General features: G+C 42.3%; 1 non-coding gene across 1 annotated transcript; it reads left to right on the top strand.

Annotated features, from left to right (window-relative positions):
- Positions 1-3,213: 3,213 nt before the first annotated feature.
- Positions 3,214-3,287, top strand: TRNAP-AGG (transfer RNA proline (anticodon AGG)). The gene has a single exon. It is a non-coding gene; the product is annotated as a tRNA-Pro (tRNA).
- Positions 3,288-8,897: the final 5,610 nt, after the last annotated feature.

The following is an 8,897-nucleotide window of genomic DNA, read 5'->3' as shown; positions in this document are numbered from 1 at the left end:
AAAGTGTAGGACATTTAGTTCTGTTAAGGGAACAACCACGTTAATAGCACAGGACAGGGGAGTAAATCAGCTCCCACATCTGACATCAGCTTATTCTGCATTATTATATAAGTTGTTAACTTTGATACCTTTATATATTTGTACAGTAGAGCCAAGTGACGGTTGGGTTTCCCAGCTCATTTGGCATTATCAGATGTTCCACTGTGTGTGCTGCATCGATGAAGCCTCAACTGCAGCACCCCCGACAAAGGCTGGCTACCCACTGGTTACGTGGATTTTATCTTCCAGGATATTTCTCTTCCCGATATATTTTTTTAAGTCTGTGATATGCTCTAGAACAAGCCACGTTCATGAAGAGCATTTCCTCTCTTTAGACAATGAAAGATGTGTGCCTCTTGTGGCCACATTTAGTCTGTGTCTCTCAGACACCCTTCTTGACACCCATGTCCAGTCCAAGTTTCTGCCTCCTAAGTTGACTTCCTGTATTACATGTTTATTTACATTTTTTATTCCTGTTTTCTCATTTCCCTCTTTTCCTCTGACTTTCCGTCCTTTCTTTCTCTCTCCCTCTAAGCACAGATTTTGGAATTGGATAGACCACAGTTTCAATCCCAGCACTGTCACCAGTAGCTGTGCTTCCATAGGCAAGTCACAAAGCCTCTCTGAGCCTATTTCCTCACCTCTAAATTAGAGATAAGAGTAGCATCTTGAATATATCTGAACTTTTTGACGGTATGTTAGGCATGCAGCATGTTCTCAATAAATGGTATCCGAATGAATGGATGAATACAGATACATATTGGTGTAGGTAAAGATACAGGTTTATTTATTCCTGTGTTACTTGTACATTACACTCTTTAGGAGAGTGATAAACACACAGAAAGAGCTCAATAAACACTTGAGTGAACTTACATTTACTTATCCACCCCTACAGTGAGCACTTTTCAAGCACCAACACATGATCAGCTCTATGTTACCAATATAGAGCCTTAAAAGGAAGTAGAGTACACACACAAGGATTTCTACTTTATCCGGGAGCAGTATGTATCTACATGACCCAGATCTAGGTCACAAGGTGACATATCAGAAAGTGTTTATTGTCACATCTGGCACACAATTAGCATTCAATATATTCTGGCTGAATTGCTCCAAAATCTAAACCGGAAATAACAAACTGCAAACAATATTAAAAAAAAAAATTGTAGGGGAGGTGCAAAACGTAGGATAAAATGAGTCAGGAAGAATGCTTTAGAGGGGGAGACGTGGCTTCCTGGAGGAAGTCTGGAGTGTGAGTTGCTGGAAATAAAGCAGAGGAGCATCACAAACAGGGCCAGCATGATGGATCAGAGTGGCTACACTGAGGTGTCAGGGGTGTGATGCAGTGGAAGGAGCATGGCTTTGACATCAGACAGACATGGGTCAGATTTTGATGCCCCCACTTACTAGCTGCATAAACTTAGGGAAGCTACCTAGCCTCCTGAATTCTTGTTAATAAAAGACTAATAGAGCCTACTTTACACCATTATTGACACATACAAATGTCAAGATTTTTAGCAGTTGCTATAGTACCATTTAACACTCGAGAATATTGTAGGAGAGCCTTGAATTAAAGATGGAAGCCTTCAGTTTTAAGCCTTTGTAAATTCAGCATCTTTCACGAGGAACACCTGCCATGCAAATACTAGTGATCGTCAGGGTTTTGTCCTTGACCTTCCTCTCATCTCATGGTTGGCCAACCTTCCTTGGATGATATCAGCTGGTCCAGTCTCACTGAAGCTGTACAAAAGGTTAGCTACCCAGACAAACATCTGGGAGTCATTAATGCCTCCTGTTCCTTCCTCACCAAGTCCCTTGCCTTCCCAAAGTAGTCAATCAATTCTTCTGTCAATTCAACCTCCTTAATAGCTTTTGTATTTCCTCCCTTTTCTACATCCTCACTGTCACCTAACTTAAGTCCTCATCACCTCTTCCATCATGTACATAACTTTCCTCCCTGCCTCTGTCCTGCCCAGATGTACGTCATTCTCCTCACTGTGGGAAGTTTTCCTCAAAAATAAACCTGGCCATGCTACTCTCCCACTTAAAATCCCTCAACAGCTTTCCACTACCTTCCGAGGAAAGTCTAAACTTTAGTGTGAAAAACAAGCAGTTCCATGGTCTTGTCCTTTTCAGGATTCCACTGCCTTTTCACACATGTGCCTAGATACTCACGTAGATAAACACACACACACACACACACACACACACACACAATCACGTACTGACCTGCTTGCAGTTCCCCAAGTACACCATGCTCTCTCTCTCTCAAATCCTTTCTTTTCTCTTGCTAAAACACTCTTTGGTAAAACACTCTTTGTTACCCTCCTTAGCTTGATTAACACTCACAAATTCTTCAGAACTCAGGGTAGATGTCACCTGCTATGGGAAACCGTTCCTCACATCCTCCCACCTTCCACATCAAGTTGGGAGACCCCACCAGGAATCCCCACCCACCCTCTGTATAAATGATACTTCATCAGGTGTTTGCCAATCTTTTCCTTCATCTCCACTATTCAGTGTATGCCCTGAAGACAGAGTCTGTGTCTTCATCTTTGAATCTCTGGGGAAAGTGTGTAAATGGAGTACATGGTGGGGCCCCATAGTTGATGGGTAGCTGGATGGAGAGGTGGTGGTTTGAACAGCTGAATGATGAGAATTCAGAGATAGGCAGCTATTCAAAAGCCCTTAGAGGAGCTATTTTTGAGGTCTTGGTAGACCATTTGGAGGAGAATTACAGTAAAATGGGAATGTAGTTTGATACAGCCATTATGGAAAACAGTATGGAGATTCCTCAAAAAACTAAAAATAAACCTACCATATGATCCAGTAATCCCACTTCTGGGTATATATCCAGAAGGAACCTTAATTCAAAAAGTCACATGCACCCCAATGTTCATAGCAGCACTATATACAATAGCCAAGACATGGAAGCAACCTAAATGTCCATTGACAGATGACTAGAAAAAGAAGTTGTGGTATATTTATACAATGGAATACTTCTCATCCATAAAAAAGAATAAAATATCACCATTTGCAGCAACATGGATGGACCTAGAGATTGTCATTCTAAGTGAAGTAAGCCAGAAAGAGAAAGAAAAATACCATATGATATTACTCATATGGAATCTAAAAGAGAGAGAGAGAGAATTACAGTAAAAATGAAAGAAGACTTAGGGAGGGTGTAGCTCAAGTGGTAAAGCACATGCTTAGGATGCATGAGGTCCTGGGTTCAATCCCCAGTACCTCCTCTAAAAATAAATAAACCTGATTACCTCCACCACCTCCCATCAAAATAAAATAATTAAATAATATGTTGATAAATAAATAAAATATTAAAAAAAAGAAAGAAGACTTAGGTCAGGGTTTTGAGGGATGATATAGAAGAGTGAAAGCAAGAATCACTGACAAATGATATAAACAGAAGTCAGGGAGGCGCCAGAATGGTTCTTATATATGACTAGCCACAATGTGAACACGTGCAGGCCTCTGTGCCACAGAGGACATTTTAAGAAATCTGACCTGTTCACCTATTGAAGGAGTGAAAACGAATCAACCTAAATATCTACCGACAGGAATGGGTAAGTAAATCATGATGTATCCACATCATAGCCAATCATTTACCCATTTACATATTATAATTACAAAGAATGTGTGTCAACATTTAAATAAAAACTGCTTATAATACCAAGTTCAAAAGAAAGCTAGGAAAACCAAGACAGTGTCAAGTTAGGAAATCTAGAGGAGAGAGACAGCCAGGGAGAGGGGGCATCAGTGCAGCAATGAGACAGATGGGGCAGGCGATGAGGACTTTGGGGATCCCCTACTCTAGACTGACCCCAGGTTGTTTCACAATAGTTTCCTGTGTATCCACGTCGGCCCTTCTCTGAAATCACCTGTCAAGTTCATGGCCAGTACAGAGCCTGACACAGGTGCTCAGTACCCTTCTCAAGGTGCCGTGATGTCCTTCACTCAATCAACTCGTTCACGGCCATCTTTACCAGTGCTCTCTCACTCCCTACTTTTGAGATGGGGTTAGCATTGCCCTCATTTCACAAAATCACACAAGAGTTAAAGGATTTATTTCCATTAGACACAGAGCACCCCCTGATCCAGAGTCCTGGCCTGTGTCTTGTCAACTGAGCTGTTCTTTTTACTTCTTTAGTAAGTATGGTTAATTGTTTGATGTTTTTATAATTACTGTTGTTCTGTATTTTCCCTCTAGGTATCAACTGTGCTCTTACCAGTTGTCTGTGCCTCTAGGGCTGAAGCTATGGCTTTTTAAAAACTTTTTTTCAGTGGTGTCAAGCTGAGTGTCACACCCTTATCGATTGTTTGAGGCTAATGAGAGGAGACGCCCTTTATTCATTGCTCTTTTTGACATTTCTTGCAGGGATGCACTAGCTCTTGGAAGCCAGTTCTAAGAGACATTGGGAAGACTGGTGGCTGTGAGTCACAGAGTGGAGAAGGGTCCCCACTGCCCTCCCTCCCACAGACAAACGGGACAGGAGGCATGCAGTGCTGACACACAGGACGCTCAGAAAGAAGACCCAGACGTTTCCCTGAATTAAAAGGCCTTCTAACAATATAGGGCTTGGAATAGAAGCATGCAGTAGTCTTGAGAGGCAATTTTCTTCAGTGGATAGTATGGTACAATAGAAAAAGAAATATCTGGTTTTTGTCTTGGGCAGTTCCTTGCACACAGCTCCTAAAACCCTTAAAGTCTCTAGAGTGGTAAGTGTCTTTGATATGCTAATGAGCTGGCTCTTGGTGATGTGCTCTAGACAGCTTCAGACGGGGGCTGTCACCAAAAAGGCCAGTCCTTTCAGCCTCGCTCTGGACCTCTGAGGAAGGGAGAGGGGCTGGAGACTGAGTTAATCACAAAGGCCCAGTGATTTCATCAGTCGTGCCTATGAAAGGGAACCTACATAAAAACCCCTAAATGGTGAGATTTAGAGAGATTCTGGGCTGGCGGACATACAGAGGTGCTCGGAGAGTTGCACACTCAGAAAGAGAATGGAGGCTCCATGCACCCTGCCCCGCACGTCCCCCAAGTCCCAGGCTGTTCCTGTGTCCTTTATCATAAAGCAATGACAGCAAGTAAAGCACTTGCTTTACCCAAAAGCAAGTAAAACTTTCCTGAGTTCTGTGAGTCTAGGGAATTATCACACTTAAAGGAGGGTCATGGGAATTCCTGAATTTACAGTCAGTTGGTCAGAAGTACTGGGAATTGGGATGCGCATCCGAAGGTCAGAAGCAAGGAGAGTTAAGGGACTGAGCCCTTAACCAGTGAGGTCTGTGCTGACCACAGAGAGTGTCAAAACTGATCTGAACTGAATTGCTGGGCATCCAGATGGTGCAGGAGGACAGGAGAACTGGTTGTTGGTGTGAAAACCTGCACACGTTTGGTGTCACAAGTGTTGTGCATAAAACCTGTTGAGGTAGTTCGGGGGTCAGAACAGTGGGACAGCTAGGATCTTAGAAAGCCAGGAGCTCCAATCTTCCCGTTGTCAGGCAGAGAACCCGAGGCACAGGAGGGTGAGCGAACACCCCACAGTGTCAGCGGGGCACAGCCCAGCTGGCATCTGGAGGTCACTATTTCTCATGAACAACTTTTACCCTCTACCCCACTGTAGAGGAGGATTGGTGAACCCAGAGAGCAAATGGGCATGTGCCCCGTGGCCCAGGGAGTAGCCTGCCTTTTGCCAAGGATTCCCAAGGATGTTCTGATGGTTCTCATGAAGTCAGTTTAATCCTAGATACTCCTCTCAACTAAACATCATCATCTAACATCACAGTAAAGGTCCCAGAAATTAATTAATAATTGAGAAATTAAACAATAAAAACCTACCAAGAATGAAAAAGACTTAGAAATATAGGCATTACCACGGAGGGAGATCTGTGTTTCCAAAGAGTTAGAAGCGTAAACACAGATCTCACGTGAAATTTGCCAAAGGGCAGAGCCACATGTGTGCTGCTCTCCAAAACTGGTCCTCCAGGATCGTACATAGATTTGCCTTCTCTCTGGGCAGCTGAGTCGCTGGTGCCCCGCTTTGTGTGGTTTCTCAGTGTATAGTCTCTCACACAACAACTTACTGTCATACTATGGACGTCATTCTGTTAGAAGAGTCTTGGAATTCAACATGCAGATGTCGCTCGCTATCTGAAGCAGTGCTGTTTCTAAACAAGGTCATACTTTACTAAATCCAGGGCTTTCCAAATTTCCCTTTGGACAAAATTAAAATTTCTCAAAATCACCAAAGTTACAGAGCTGCCAAGGGACCAATTCGTATATATTGCTGCATGCTGACAACATAATGTCCATGTCCTGAATTTAGTCTTCAAATAAATGAAGGGGTCAGTTTGGGCCTGACTTTTGTGGGTTCAGATGCTCCCCACTGGTAGTACATGACTGTTAGGAAATCCACTGAGAACTGGTTTAGCTTTTCCCAAGCGTAACACATGACATTGGAAACCAGTTAACCACATAGACGCTTGGCACTGGACAAATGCAACTTGTTTTTCTATATTGTATGATTTTCTATTCATACGCACTTGAGTATATAAGTAGGTGTGCGTGTATCTGAGTGGGAGAGAATGAGGGACAGACAGAGACAGACAGAGATTATTGAGATACTATGGGCCTTCTACATTTTGTTTTCCTCTCCTGGAATAGAAAAGTTCTCCCTTGACCGTTTGGCATATCATTTTGTTGCTGCTGCAGAAGTTTCTTGGGTCTCCAAATGATTTTTGGTAGAGGTGGTAGATGTCAACTGTATGTGAGCAGTAAAAACAGCCCCATGGCCAGCCTGCATTGCACTGCTAAGCCACACTCGGCAATCTCTTGTTCATGGTGTTACTTCCTTTTGATGCTTTGCAGTCACATGGTTGCGTGTGCCTCTCATGCCTTGTGGCTTTGTGTACTGCATTTTGGGTCTCGGCATGGCTGAAACCCGCCCCAGGGAGGAAGTCCACTGGACTATTAGAGGCGGAATGGTTCATACTGGGCACAAGGACTTCTGTGTAAGGGCTTTGGCAGGTCATTGCTGGATCCTTTCCCAATAAATGCATCCAAATCTGCCCAATACACTGCTGAGCAATGTGCCAACCTGTCTTAAAGCTCCGGTAGATGCCCAGTGCCTGTTGCTGGTGGCTGCTAGCTTGTCCAGCCATTCTTTTGTGAGGCTCCAGGGCATTGACTAAAAACAGTGGCTTTTGAACTTGTCATAATTAGGAGAACATGGCATTTTTTTTCCATACAAAAAGAGCTCACATTAGGTTGTGTGTTCTTCAGTCATCTCAAATATTGGTATGAATTCCATTCACACAAGCTGTGTCCTTTTAAAACCAGGAAGGCACCCCAGCAAGCATCAAATAATCCCCCAAAGTATTTTTAATGGATATGATGTGTTAAGGCACACACATGAAATTAAAATATCATAAGCCAGGCCTGTAGCTCTTTGTACTTTATAGAATAACTCAATAGTGGTTTCAGTTGTGTGATGTGATTTGTGACACATTTAAATGACAGCACGGAAGAGAATGTTCTCTCCACTAGGTTTGAAGACGGAGATATTGAGCATGTGTGTACTCACCAGCTGACTTCACTTAAGTTGCTGGGCTTCGGCGAACCTCAGTTTCCTTTTTGACATTCTGAATGATCCAGTGCCCTGTACACCATAGGATTCCTATGGGAATCGAATGGGATAACATTGGAGAATGCATTTAATGAAACACTAAAAAAAAATTAATGTATGTTTATCATCATCACCATTATCATCATCATCATCATCATCATCATCATCATCTTATTTCCAAGCAGGTATTTCTAATTCAAATATTAAAAATAGTTTTTTTCTTAAATATCACTGTCATAATGGAAACTGATATCCCTTTTGTTCTTAAGGCCTAAGAATAAAAGGTGACAGGTGATCCTAAAGTCGAAAAACTAGAATTTATTTTTCTGAAGGGCATGTTGAGCTTAGGGTTATTCTGAATAGAATAATGTAAAAAAAAATCACATTACCATTTCTTATTACCTATTATTTTAAGCAGTGCTACTTCCCCAGGGTCTACACTTTCCCCCCCTTCCCTATTAATGGTAAGCACTGGGAGTCTACACTAGTGCTTTCTAGTCACTGAACTGTCAGTACATTTCTTGCTAAAATACATGCCACTGGATTATCTCTTCATACACATAAGCCAGTTCATGAATTCAGTGGAAGGAGGGTAGTGAATTCATTTAAGCCACCAGAATTTTTTGTCTTTCCTCTATGCTTTTTCCCTTTTATTTTCTATCCTTCCTTTTTCCCCTTTGCTTTCCTTTCTTGTTTTCTTTGATATTTATAATCCCACATATTTAATTTTAATGAATTATATGATTTTTAAGCCATTATTTAGCATTCGTTAGAAAGTAGCTTTGGATCATAAGAGTTCTACTGATTGAGTCCCCTGAGTGGCAAATGCTTTGCACAGTTTGAGATCTACGCACTCGCTAAATCTGAGTGCTCCCTTTTCCTGCATAAGCAAATGAGACCTATTTCTGGTATATGCAACATAGGGAAAACTGTCTACCTTCCAAAATGTTGAGGGCAAAAGAATAATTTTATTAGGATATCCACTCCAACAACAGACTATGTGCTTTAAATTCTACTCATCAAGGAGGGCATTGCGACATCTGTCAAGTGTAGACTGAGCTCTTGATCTGTGCCAGACACTCTGCTAGCACCAGGGCCAAGAGCAGCACAAGGCATGTGAGGCACCTAGGGTACAAAGTGAAGGAAGCACTCACTTGCTTGAGTGCATGTCTCCTTCGTCCCAGGCTGGTGAGCACTAAGATATGAAGACAAAAAGGCATAGCG

The sequence above is a fragment of the Camelus dromedarius genome, chromosome 15 (genome assembly GCF_036321535.1).
Source record: "Camelus dromedarius isolate mCamDro1 chromosome 15, mCamDro1.pat, whole genome shotgun sequence".
In the NCBI taxonomy this organism is placed as follows: domain Eukaryota; kingdom Metazoa; phylum Chordata; class Mammalia; order Artiodactyla; family Camelidae; genus Camelus; species Camelus dromedarius.
The sequence above is the reverse complement of the archived record's forward strand: the minus strand, read 5'-3'. Positions and strand labels throughout refer to the sequence as shown.